The sequence below is a fragment of the Taudactylus pleione genome, unplaced genomic scaffold (assembly GCF_031769625.1).
Source record: "Taudactylus pleione unplaced genomic scaffold, aTauple2 ptg000451l, whole genome shotgun sequence".
In the NCBI taxonomy this organism is placed as follows: Eukaryota; Metazoa; Chordata; class Amphibia; order Anura; family Myobatrachidae; genus Taudactylus; species Taudactylus pleione.
Window position 1 is genome coordinate 2,478,258 of NW_028284853.1, and position 12,588 is coordinate 2,490,845.

Genomic DNA, 12,588 nt, shown 5'->3' on the forward strand with positions numbered 1-12,588 from the left:
GATATACTCAGACAAAGAAATACAGTTATGACGTGTCCTAATATGTCCTGAGTTACACTCTGGGTCTCATTCAGACCCGGTCGCAAGCACCGATGCGCTCGCAACTGGGTCGATGGCCAGCCCTCGGCTGTCGATGTTGATCGACAGCTCGCCCCATTTTGTAGGCGGGCCGGGGGGGGTGGTTTCCAAAACGGAGGCATTCCTTAAAGAAAGCCTACCATTTTGTGGGCGGCCGCACTGACATCATCAGTGATGTCAGTGGGGAGTTTCCTGCTCGATCAGAGCAGGAAGCTCCCTGGGGCTTGCGGTTGCCGAGACCCAACCTTAGAGTCTCGTTGCAAGCCATCGCGACCATCAACCTGGTCGGTCGCTAAGCTGTGGGTGGTAACATCTACTAATGACAGGTACAAGTTGGCTGACCCTGTTGTCTTGTCTAACCCCAAAGGTGAATCTGACCAGTCTATGCATAGACTAGAACTACGTGAATACAATATCTTTTCAAACCTCAATGGGGCCTAGCAGAGGTTGTGTGTTACAACTTATATACCTATGTAGAAATTATATATTTAACCCACTGGTTACATGTCCTCTGTCAGTGTTACTGCATCTTTAGATGTCACTGATATCAGCCACACGACCGTGTCTGGCTAGCCATTACTTCCCAGGAACGCCCACTGAAATTCATTCTGCCGGCTTCCAAATGCAGTGCGACTCAGACACGCGGTCAGACATAAACCATCAGCTACTTATGTTAGCATCGGCACTGCGGGCACCTCTGAGACAGGCCATTTATGTGGTGCCCGTACTGGTGCCGCAGTTAGGGCGCCTTCCAGTTATTTCTATGTAACGTCACTGGCTTTCTCACACTCTACAGATCTGTTGTGGGCCTCATACAGCAAAGGACGGAACTGCAAAGCCGCACACAAGCAGCTTTGCAATTCCGTCCTTGCTATTATGTTACTGCAGCAGTATCACACCTCCTGCATGCATTAATGATCCAAGCTGCGTCCTTGGATGCAGCATCAGATTTTCTGCATGATCCTCGGCCGGCTAAGTGACCATGGGGTCACGCAAGCCGGCCACTGCAGATGAGGGTCTGAGGCCAGGAAATCTCCGTCAGCCGACAGAAGTCCTGTCCTCTTCCCTTCCCCCCAACGGCGGTGGCACGTCTCCTTTTTGGGAAAGAGAGGCCGTCCCCGCCCCCTCCACACCCAGAAATGGCAGCAGACTGTCAATCACTTACCCAATGGTGCCGCTCTGTGTACGATCACGCAGGACCCGTTCTGCACTTATGTGCACTGCTGAATGAGGCCCTGTACTCTCATTTCCCCTTCTCCAGCCTCCTGTGCCCGTTCTCTATAACCACTTTATCCTGCCTGTTCCCCTGACTCCATAATGCCCCCTCTTACTGTATTTGTTATATGTAACCTACGCTTGTCCTGCCCCCGTGCTTGGCTACACATAGCAGATTGTATTGCTTTATTAGCCTTCTCCTTTCTCCATTTCCAACCTGGCCGTGGCCTTCTGTCTTCTGTCATGCCTACCACATATAGGGCCTGATTCAGAGGGCCTGATTCAGAGCCGCTCGTAAGCGGCCGCTCGTTCGTTCCGAGCGATGTTTGCCCAACTGCGCATGCGTACGGATTTTAATACGCATGCGCGAACCAGTCAGTGCGGCCGAAAATCGTTTGTTCGCTAAATAGCGAATGCCTGCTATTTTGAGTGACAGGAGGAGGCGTATGTGGGTGGTAACAGGGGAAGGTGCTTGAAAATGGGGAGTGGAGATCAGAACGCAGGCGTGCTTAAAGGTCAAAACGGGCGTTTTATGGGTGTGCATAATTAATACAGCAGCGTCATTGACCACGTCACTGGGTTATTTTATAGTCAGAACTGCGGCCAGGGGGCGTAGTTATCCAAAAAACGACCGCAAGTTTTGTTCGCTCGTTCAGACATGGAGGCGTCAACAGACCGCAAAGAGCGAATGGTTCATTTGAATAGCCACTCCCTTTTCCTGAACGACTGTCCGCAAGTAGCGTCCGGCTCTGAATCAGGCCCAGAGTCACAGGCAATTCGGCTGCATCTACAGCTGCCTTGCGAGTTTGGAGATAAATGGGGATCTCCGCCCGTATTCAGGCATCTATGCAGACGCACCAACATCATGCATCCGCTCGCCAAAGTATCAGCCATCGCAATTAGCGTTGCATTTGCACCGGCCCTATTTTGGGTGTAAGAGATCCGTCTGAAATTAGCCGCCATATGTTTATGTACATAATTCCATCTACAGGCCCACTAAACAATTATCCTATGTGCCCAGATGACACCTAGTTACAGACACTCAACTGCAAGTCGAGATGCAGCTGAGCAATGCCGGAACAGGGCTCTATGCCGCCCTGCGTGGCGGCACTGCTCGCACATCCCTAGTTATGGCCCTGCGGCTGAACCACCCATATTTGCTGAAAGTTGTGTATGCAGACTCCGATGCGTGCGCACTTGCTGCAAGTCTCGAGCGGACTTGTGTGCATCTCTGAAGCAGGCCCACACTTCACATTACTCTGAGCTCCAAATTTGTTATGTTTCTCTTCAATTCCTTCTTCCCTTTCTTTTCTCCTAAAACCTTATCTTGTCCTAAATCAAAGACCTGGATCTATAGTTAATATATGACAAATTAGTGGCCACTGTGGATGCCTAACAATTTAACTGATCCAGACAAGGAGCGCTAATAAAAATATAACAATTTAAATGACGGCAGAGTTTGATACAAAGTATGCTGATGGATCAACCCACTGTCACCGCAATATGAAATAAGTCTCCAATAGAGACATCAGGGTCCGTAAGGAAGAGAATAATAAGCTGGCTCACTTAGGGGTCTAGTTACTAAGCAGTGTTAGGAGACAGAGTGAAAAGTGATAAGGTGCCAGCCAATCAGCTCCCAACTGTCATCTCACAGGCTGTGTTTGAAAAATGACAGTTGTCTTCTCTTCAACCTACCCTAAGTCACCAGCCTTCTCTCGCCATCGTAAGCTGTGCCAAGGGTTAGTCAATAAGTCAGCTAATGTATCATCAACAGACCCATATCCCAATATAAGCCGAAAGGACCCTGCTGGTCTGTGTGAACTTTTCATTTCTCATATTTATTTCTTATAGAATGAAACATTCATTAGTTATAGGATAGTATATATGTGAAAGCAACTCAGTTGGGGTGGAGAGCAGGAGTCACATGACCCAACCAACTTTACCAAGGTGTCCATGTGATGGAGGTTCTCCACCTGGCATTGGTCCTCCCTGCATGTGACCTACTTCAGTGTTTTCTCTCTCGCTCACCTGGGTCACTAATGTAGGAGAAATAAACCTATAAATTATAGATGTGTAAATAAACACTGCTGGAGCAAAATGACATTTCAGTGGCTCATTATAATTGGAGCTTTAATACCTGTTCAGCTTTTGTTTGGTGCCAAATCTCGAGCAGGTTCCAGATACTTCTGCATAACGTCACAGAGACTTTCTTTAACTCTTCAGTCCTCTTTTCTCCTTTCATTCTCTTCAGTCTCGCTCTCCGCACTTCTACTGACAGTGGGGCTGACTGTAAGTCAGTAGGCAGCCGTGGACAGAAGGAAAAGTGTTCACAGATGGGTCCAACTAAAATCAGCCACAGTGTCTTTTCTACCCATCGTGACTCATTACATGGACCCTTTCCTCAACCTCTCCAGCTTTTCTATATCATGTGAATGACTGGCCCACGCTCTTCCTTCTCCAGTGCTTGCTCCATCTGCTGCACTCTTTTTAATTCTCTTTATTCTCAAACCTTACCCTGTCCCTTTCTACTTCTCCAGTCTTTCTCATCTCCCTTCCATATTCTCTTCCCAGCCCATCTCCATCTCCCTCTCTCCTCTCTAATTCATACACTTCAGTCATCTCCGTACCCATTCCTATGTCCCCAAATTCCTCTCTCCTACCCAACATCTCCCAAGTTGGACACAACACGACAGTTCAAGCCGTTTTAGATACAGGTCCATCTGCCAAAGGATGGCCAACTGATCCTGTCCAATGTTTGGAGACCTGCACCACCTCTGTGATTAGTGCCAAGCAGTGTTTGATAGCAACCGGCCAGAGAAGTTCGAGAGAGGAAATTGTCTCCAGTGCTGGAGAGGAGGGCGCCTGATTGGCTGTGAAGATTGCCTTCTCTAGCTCACAGCCAATCGGATAGGAAGTTGGTAAGCGTTTAACTGCCCCACTCTTTGGCCTTCATTCAGAGGAGGCCGTACGGTCTACGGCCGCCTTGATGTTTGTCAAGTGCGCATGCGCACGAGGGAGCCGACTCCTTCGTGCGCATGTGTGAGACCCGCTATGACCGACAGCACCGGTCGTAGCGGGTCTCTTTCCAAAGGGGGCGAGCTGTCGATGTTGATTGACAGCTCGCCCCGTTTGGAAGGCGGGCCGGGGGAGTGGCAGCCCAAACGGAGGCGTTCCCATGGGAACGCCTACCATTTGGGGGAGGCCCCACTGACATCACAGAGACCATCGCGAACCATCACCCTAGCGGTCATTAGAGCTGTGGGTGTAAACCCACAGCCTTACGACCGAAACAGAGGCGGGCGGTCAGGATGCAAGCGGCCGCCCAGTTTCTGAGCGACCGCTTGCATCCTCTGACCGCCTCTGAATGAGGCCCTTTATCCCCAGTCAATTGCTGTCAACTTCAGCAATCAGTATCTAATGCAAGATAAATACAACCATTCATTTTTAATGAGTAATGATTATTGTGGTGATTAGATTGACAGTATGCAATTAAACATGGAACAATTTGGTCAAATTGGGACCGGCCTGAATTAAACCGTTTATTTTCTGCTCCGCGTCAAATAGATTCTTAGCCCAGCTTTGTCCTTTGCTCACCTTTCTTAGCGTGACCTATTTCTTTTCTTTACAGTGTAGCTGCATCCTCTCTCCTCCTCCCCTGTGCCCTCATTTCTACAGCAACAAAAAAAAACCTAAACAAAATACAGTAAGCCTATAAAATATTGGTGGTTAAAAAAAACATTGGCAAAAAGCACAATGTATTATATATGTTTGCTCAGATTTAATGTCATGCAAAACTTACAATGGCGCCCACGTACGTATGACTATGTTACATGATTAACATCAGGAACATGACAAATCCGTGATTGTTTCATGGCAACAAAGATAGGAGAACAGTCCTCTAACAAATAAAACTCTAATTGTTCCACATCTCAGCTCCAATAATTGCAATTTTTATTTTATTTTTACCTCAGGATATAGAAGACTCGCCAACAACTTCCCACTATTACTGATTGTCCCAATTGCCCCATCCTTTTTCATCTATACCCATCGCTCCCCCTTCCACTCTAACAGTATCCAACTGATAATTTACTCTTATAAACTACAGGCAGGACCTTCTACCTACCCCTCTGTCCTACAGGAGTGGTCATTCCAAGCACCTGATATCATGAGTTCCAAGTACAGCTTTACAATAACCAAATATGACCAATGGTTTGTAGAGATTAAGGGGTCTATTTACTAAGCTTGGTTAAGAGATAAAGTGAACCCTAAGGGGTCTATGTACTAAGCATTGGAGAGAGATAAAGTGGATGTAGATAAGGTACCAGCCAATCAGCTTCTAACTGCCATGTCACAGGCTGTGTTTGAAAAATGACAGGAGCTAATTGGCAATACAATACTCCGTTCACTTTATCTCCCAACAAAGGTTAATAAATAGACCCCTAAGGGGTCTGTGTGCTAAGCATTGGAGAGAGATAAAGTGGATGTAGATAAAGTACAAACCAATCAGCTCATAACTGCCATGTTACAGGCTGTAGCATAACTCTTGGTTATGAACATGTCATCTTCATAGGCTGCACCTATTCCTGTATATTGTGTAGAAAATAAATATGTCTTTCAAATTGTAAGGCAGATGGCTGGGAGGTAATTGACTGGCTAGTGTTTACTTATAGCCCCTAGGCCCTCAATGTACAAGTTGTTAATATCTGTGGTTTTCTGTCTTGGAACACTGATCAAAAGACTGGGGTCTGTTTATAACACCACAGAGGGTCAGGCTTGCAGGCCAAGGAGAGACATCCAGGCAAGCAAGATGTAGAATCTTCCAGGTCTGTTGACACAGGCCTGGTCACCAAACTTCCAAAAAGGATGGAGTGAGTAATTAAATAACCCCTGCTCTTGTGACCAGGAATCCCTGTATTACAGTCACCTAAACAATTAATTCTGATCTGGGAAGGGTTAAAACTATCCCAAGTGGGGAGTGACCAAGAGCAGCCTGCAAAGGGGCATAAAAATGTGTGTTTGAAATGAAACACGGAGCATTACTCATGAGGAGGCGAAGACACGCCAGGGTGCGACCATATCTTCAGGAAGAGACCTCACTTCCGCCATCGTTTGGCCCTATCCAGGTGATCCAAACGGTGTTCCTCCCTTTTTTGTTATTTTATTTCTTGAAATTGTGAGTAACTGGTATGACCTTTTAAAATTTATTATCATCTTTGTAGCTTTTTTGTAACATAAGCTTTGAAGATATTCTTGGAATTAAATACTTAAATTCTAGTTCTGGTTCTGTGTTCTTAGACCCATGTGGTCCATGTTACCTATTTTACTAAGTGTTCATAATTGTGTGTGCAGGTAAGGGCAAAGGCTTACCTTGTGTTTTAGCACTAAAGTTCCCCCGTTGCTGGTGGCAGTGACCGTGTTTGAGTAACCACACATGCTGAGGTAACCAGTAAAGTCACGGGCGGCGATTCTCATAGTGGAGTATCTGGAGGGTCGGCCTGCAGGACCGTGACACAGGCTGTTTGAAAAATGTCAGTTAGGAGCTGATTGGTTGGTACTTTATCTCCATCCACTTTAATTCTCTTAGTACATAGACCCCCTTTAATCACTGTAAAGGCTGGTGTTATGTTCTGGGTTGTTTGTGGACCCGGGGTGGTAGCAGGAGTGATCACAGAAGCGGATTTGAATAAAAAACTAGGTTTTTTAATAAGTGCTTGAGAAGACATAAAATATGGCAGTAAATAAAAGTCCAGGAATATATAAATGTCAACAAGAGTTCTGTGGTGGGAGTAATGGGTTAATGTCCAAGTAGAAACAATTAGAGCTGTCCAGGTGTGCAGGTAGTGAGACTGAAAATAATCAACCAGGTATGCAGGTAGTGATGCAGGAAAATAATAGCCAGGTATGCAGGTAGTGAACTAAGGCAATGAGCAGGATGTCAGCAGGCTCAGGCACTCAGGTATGGGCAAGGGTGATGGAGGAAGCGGGGTAGTCCAGCGGAAGTTAGGAGCTGACAGGCAGACTGGCAGACAGCGAATTCACAGGAACAGGATAAGCACAGAGAACTCCCTCTCAGCTAGGCAATGCAAGGGAGCTCTGAACTCCCTTAAATCCCCAGTGCTCAGCCGTGACTGGTCAGAGAGGAGCATGTGACACAACAGGATAGGGCAACTAGGTCACCTGACCGGAGACAAGATGGCGGCGCCCATGCCAGAATGGAACAGAGGCAACACCAGGCCTAACCAGACCAGAGGGACAGTATGCCAACACGGAACCATGCACAGCCAATGCTCCCCACCAGGCACCAGTGCCACCGCCAGACGCCCCTCGCCATAGCGTCCTCACAGGTATTACCCGTCGACTACCATGCCGAGAAACCCTGGTCGTGACAGCTGGTACACACTAGACAATTTCTAGTATATACTGACCTCATTAGAAATGGGATCTGGCAGGGTGCCGGCATCGGCAAGTGCATACACACTTGCCAATGCCGGCAGCGACGGAACGACGTCTGGGCCATGCTGCATTTGGCAGCATGGCCCCCGCTGACGATATTGTGCCATCGGACCTGCATGCAGGTATGACAGGCGATGTCGCTGGCGACACACGGGAGCGCGCATCGTCAGTGACATAGTGAGTACACACTAGACGATGTGCCGATATGTCGCTCCAATCCGCCAGATCGAGCGACATATTGTGTACCCGGCATATGGTTTCAACTACTGTAATACCAGAGAGTTCAAAAGACTCTTGCTGATGATTTGCCCTGATTTTCAGGGATAATCCAAAGTTAGTAAGGTTGAAAAACAAACCTGTACATGTGTGATATCATATGTTGCCATTTTGGAAAGGGGCTGAAGCCAGTGTCATTTAAAATAAAGTTTATTTAGAAAGATCAGTTGGAGCAGTGAAAGTTGGAGCTATGGAGAGAGCGGAGGGGACGCCATTGCATATAAACAGCTGAAGACATAAGCAGCTGAGAGAGGCAGAGAAAAGGCCCAGCTCAGAGTCCTGTCCAATTGTTTGCTGTGGCTACGTATTTTGAGGGGAAGTCGTATCCTGATTTAGGTCCTCATATTTGGTGAGATGAATTCATTATTACACACATCTTTGATATAGAGACACTGCCTCTATAATATACTGTATATCAGCACTGCAACATTGCTGTTTGACCTTCACTTGTAAATACACTTTAAGGACTCTAAGATGTGCACAAAGAGGTATCTTTAATTGGGACATTCTACTAATGTGTAAAGGACGTTGGTAATCTAGTATAGGCAGGGCTATTTTTGTGATGGAATGGTCCGGAACGTCGTTCCTGAAGCTCTTTTCAAAAATTCCGTCCTCAGTAAAGCGCTCCAGAACCCACCTGCTAGCTGTACAATCATGCACCGGGCATCCATCCAGGGACACTAATGAGATGAAAAGACACTGACAGCCGCGCTGCAAATTGAATATGGAGCCGGACGTGAGCCAATTACAGCTTGCGTTGCTGGCAGCCAATCAGAAGCAGCTTCTCCTGATTGGTTGCTGGTCTGTGAGCTGTTATTGGCTATCGGCTGCGCCGTATTGAAAATGCCATGGCCACCGCAGCTGTAAGGGTTATGACTAGAATAGAGGGCTGCAGGGGACCTGTGATGTCACACTCACGTGACCCGGCATTAAAGGGGGAGGGGCGGGGATGCTAACGGGAAACCAAAGTGTCCCCTCACGGGCTCGCTATCGTCGCCACGCTTCGGGCACGGTGGCTTGCTACGCTCGCCACAAATATTTATGCCCTCGTGGATGGTAACGCAGGAGCGGTCCAGCCTCCTGCAGCGGTCACGTGGTTGATACGTCAGAGGTCCTTTAGCCACATAGGATCTAGCATCAACCCAGCTGTAAGTGTCTCTTCATGTAATTACTGTAAATGGATGTTCAGGCAGCCTCCTCTTGTATGATGTTTCCCCCCTCCATGTTGTAAATGGGGTGGGGGATTCTCCCCGGCAGCGGTGGAACTGCCACTGCTGCTGAAAGTGTGGCCACTGCATTGTCCTGAGGTGAATCCAGTCCACCCTTCCAATGCCAGCGCTCTGCCATACCTAAAGCAGAGGCCTCTGGAAGAAGACTGGCATCACCAAGTCCACCCCCAAATTTTACTATGGGCTACAACAATGCTGTGGGCTCCCCAGTGATCCCAATATCGCAGAGCAGCAGGACGCAGTCCATCGTTTTCTCTCAAACAGAGGTGTATAGATGTACTGTAAGCTCTTATGGAGTGGCCCCCTTGTTTGGCTACATGGAGGCAAAATAAAATCATAAGGAGAGGTGTTGTCCAGAAGTGTACATTGCTTTCCTCTTAAATAAAATTACACAAACATTTTTGTTGCACATTGCCTTACACCTTTGTTAGTTTAAGAAGTTAATGGTGTTGCCAGAGAAAGTGGAGCAAGATGTGTTAGGAACTAATTTGGTTTGTTATGCTAGAAGGAAGGGTACTGAGCTACTGCTTTGAGAAGAGACAATTTCCTTCAGTAACATTATATTTCTGCCTTTGTCACAGAAAAACTGTGAAATGACATGACTATATACATGACAGGGCTATTTTTGATCCGCCCCCACTGTAGATCCCCCCCCCCCAAGGGTTCCTGAACCTATTTTTCTACAAAAATAGCACTGAGTATAGGGAGTAGTCAATTGGAAAAGCGGTAACAGCCTTTGTTATTGAAATGTATATGATTTATTGTATGTTTATTGTACCAAACCTATTATTCTATAACACTGACCCATTCCAGTAATTTTGAGCTACTAGAAATACGTCTATATTGGTTTTGCATACATTTTGTCTCCCATTATCTGTGCCTTGTTGGGGAACCCTTGCCTCTCTGGCAGGCGTGGCCTGATATTGTCACCAGCTTACAGCTGTACCACACCATCTGAGTTCATACCAATGGGTTATATTACACATGCACATAATACTGTTCTGTTACAGTCTATATAGACATAGGACACTACACGGTTCAATTATCAGAGCGCATCCCCCCACCCCCCTAGATCTAATAGGACCCTACACACCCAACATGAAATGTATATGATCATACAGTTTTAGCTAAAGTAATATAAACCTTCCATGAACCAGTCTATATAACTTGCTGCTGTCACTGAAGAATATGTAACACTGGGCCTGATTCAGACCCGCTTGTGAGTGCATAGCACTCGCAAGCGGGTCGATGGTGGGCCAGTGCGCACACGCGGCATGCGTGCGTGCGTGAGCCCCGGAGCGAGCGCAAAAAGCACTCGCTCCGGCGCTCGCATCCAAAAGTGGCGGCTGTCGATGTTGATCGACAGCTCATCCCGTTTGGAAGGCGGAGAGGGGGGGTGGCTGGGCAAACAGAGGCGTTCCTGCAGGAACGCCTGCCGTTTGTGGGCGGCCCTACTGACATCACTCGTGATGTCAGTAGGTGGACTTCCTGCTCTGTTAGAGCAGGAGCTCCACTGGGGCTTGGGGCCACGAGACCCTACCACAAGGGTCTCGTCGCAAGCCCGATGGTCGCGATGGTCTTGACCATCACCTGGCCGCTCGCATAAGCTGTGGGTGGCTCGCTATGCGAGCGGCCAGGATGCCGTCTTTAGAAAAAAAAAAGGGACGCCCTGATTCAGAGATAGCGCTCTCAAAGAGCGTCTGGCTCTGAATCAGGCCCACTGGCAGCTATATATACACTAGTTTAGAAGTGGTTAAGAGCCGGGTCTGTTGCTTTTATGGCACTGTACACTGTGCACGGCTCAGGTCCACTGGGCTTATTAGAGGTAATCTCCTATTTAATGCAGTGCGGTGACTGAGTGATACAGGTAGGATTACCCTCAGTGCTCTCTCTGTGTACACACTGTACTTCCCTACTGTCAATAAGCTAATGCTCATTACAGTCCTTTGCACAGTGCTCACTCTAATAACCCTCTGTAATGTACATCCCCATTTTACACAAATCACTGAAATGTACAGTAACCCGGATATACAATAAGGGCCTGATCCAGATCTGCACACAAATGCCATTGCAGCTGCGATTGTGCATGGAACACAATAGCAAAAATATGCTAATGACCCACTCGCCATCCAGGACTAAGGAGCCTATTCATCAACACTAAATTTAAATTTTTAAGGACATTTTCCTTAAATAACGTTATTTTAGTATTCATGAAGCCACTTAGCACAGGAGATATCACTGATATCTCCTTGCTAAGTCCCCCTGCGTTAATTTCCACACTCCCCATACATTAGTATGGGGATGTGGAAATTATGGTATTCATCAAATTCCGAAAATTATGAATTATTATGGTACTATCTGCCACTGTGAGGTGGCGAATAGCAGGTGAAACTTACCTGCTTCCAGCTGGACAGGTCCCACGGCGTCTTCCTCCGGCGGTCTGGTGCGTCCTCTGGCTCCGAAGGCTGGTCGGACACTGTGTTCTCCCAGCAGAGCACAATAAAGATTAGGAAAAAAAAAAAAAAACTTTTTTTTTTTCTCTAATCTGTACTGTGTTCTGCTGGGAGACCATGTGACAGACCAGCAGGACGGAGCCGGAGGCTGCTGCGCGGATGGGTAAGTGCTGAAGGGAGGGGGGGAGGTGAGCGGGGGGGGGGGGGACACAAACTTACCGCATGTGTAGGCAGTGCTGTGCATGCGCTGGCTTCACGAATGTAACAATGCATGCGCAGCACTGATTACAGCTGCAGTAAGTTAGTATAGATAGGGAAAACTATCTGTTTCCTGAAAAGCTGTCATCGCAAAACTGACAGCTTTTCGGAATAGATAGTTATAGGGAGGAGGAATGATGAATTCCTCCGGTAATTAGGTAGAAATCCATGTGAGTTCTAAACCTAATTACCTCCAGGGAAAGTTTAGTAATGATGAATAGGCCCCTAAGAGACGCACAAACCCAGATACATCGAAAACATCAAATGCAGCTCAGGCGACCATCAGCCTTCTGAGCAGTCTAATAACACTTTCCCACCAAAATCCACGGGATATTACCAGGGCTTACCTCTGCCGATGCTTGGAGATTACATCATCTCCAAGCACCAGGAAATGCGGTTCTCCCTATTTTGTGAACAGGACCCAGGTCGAATGACCCGGGATACCCATTTCCACTGAGCCTTACCCGGGTCTTACACGCATAAAACCCTGCTCGAAACCAGGGAGGAAATGCTGCATCAGATGACCTGAGATATTTCCTAGGAGACTTTTCCATGGAGCCGCAACCCAGGTTAACACGGTAATAACCCGGGTTTTTGCAGCCGTGGAAAAGGGGTATAAGCTGTCG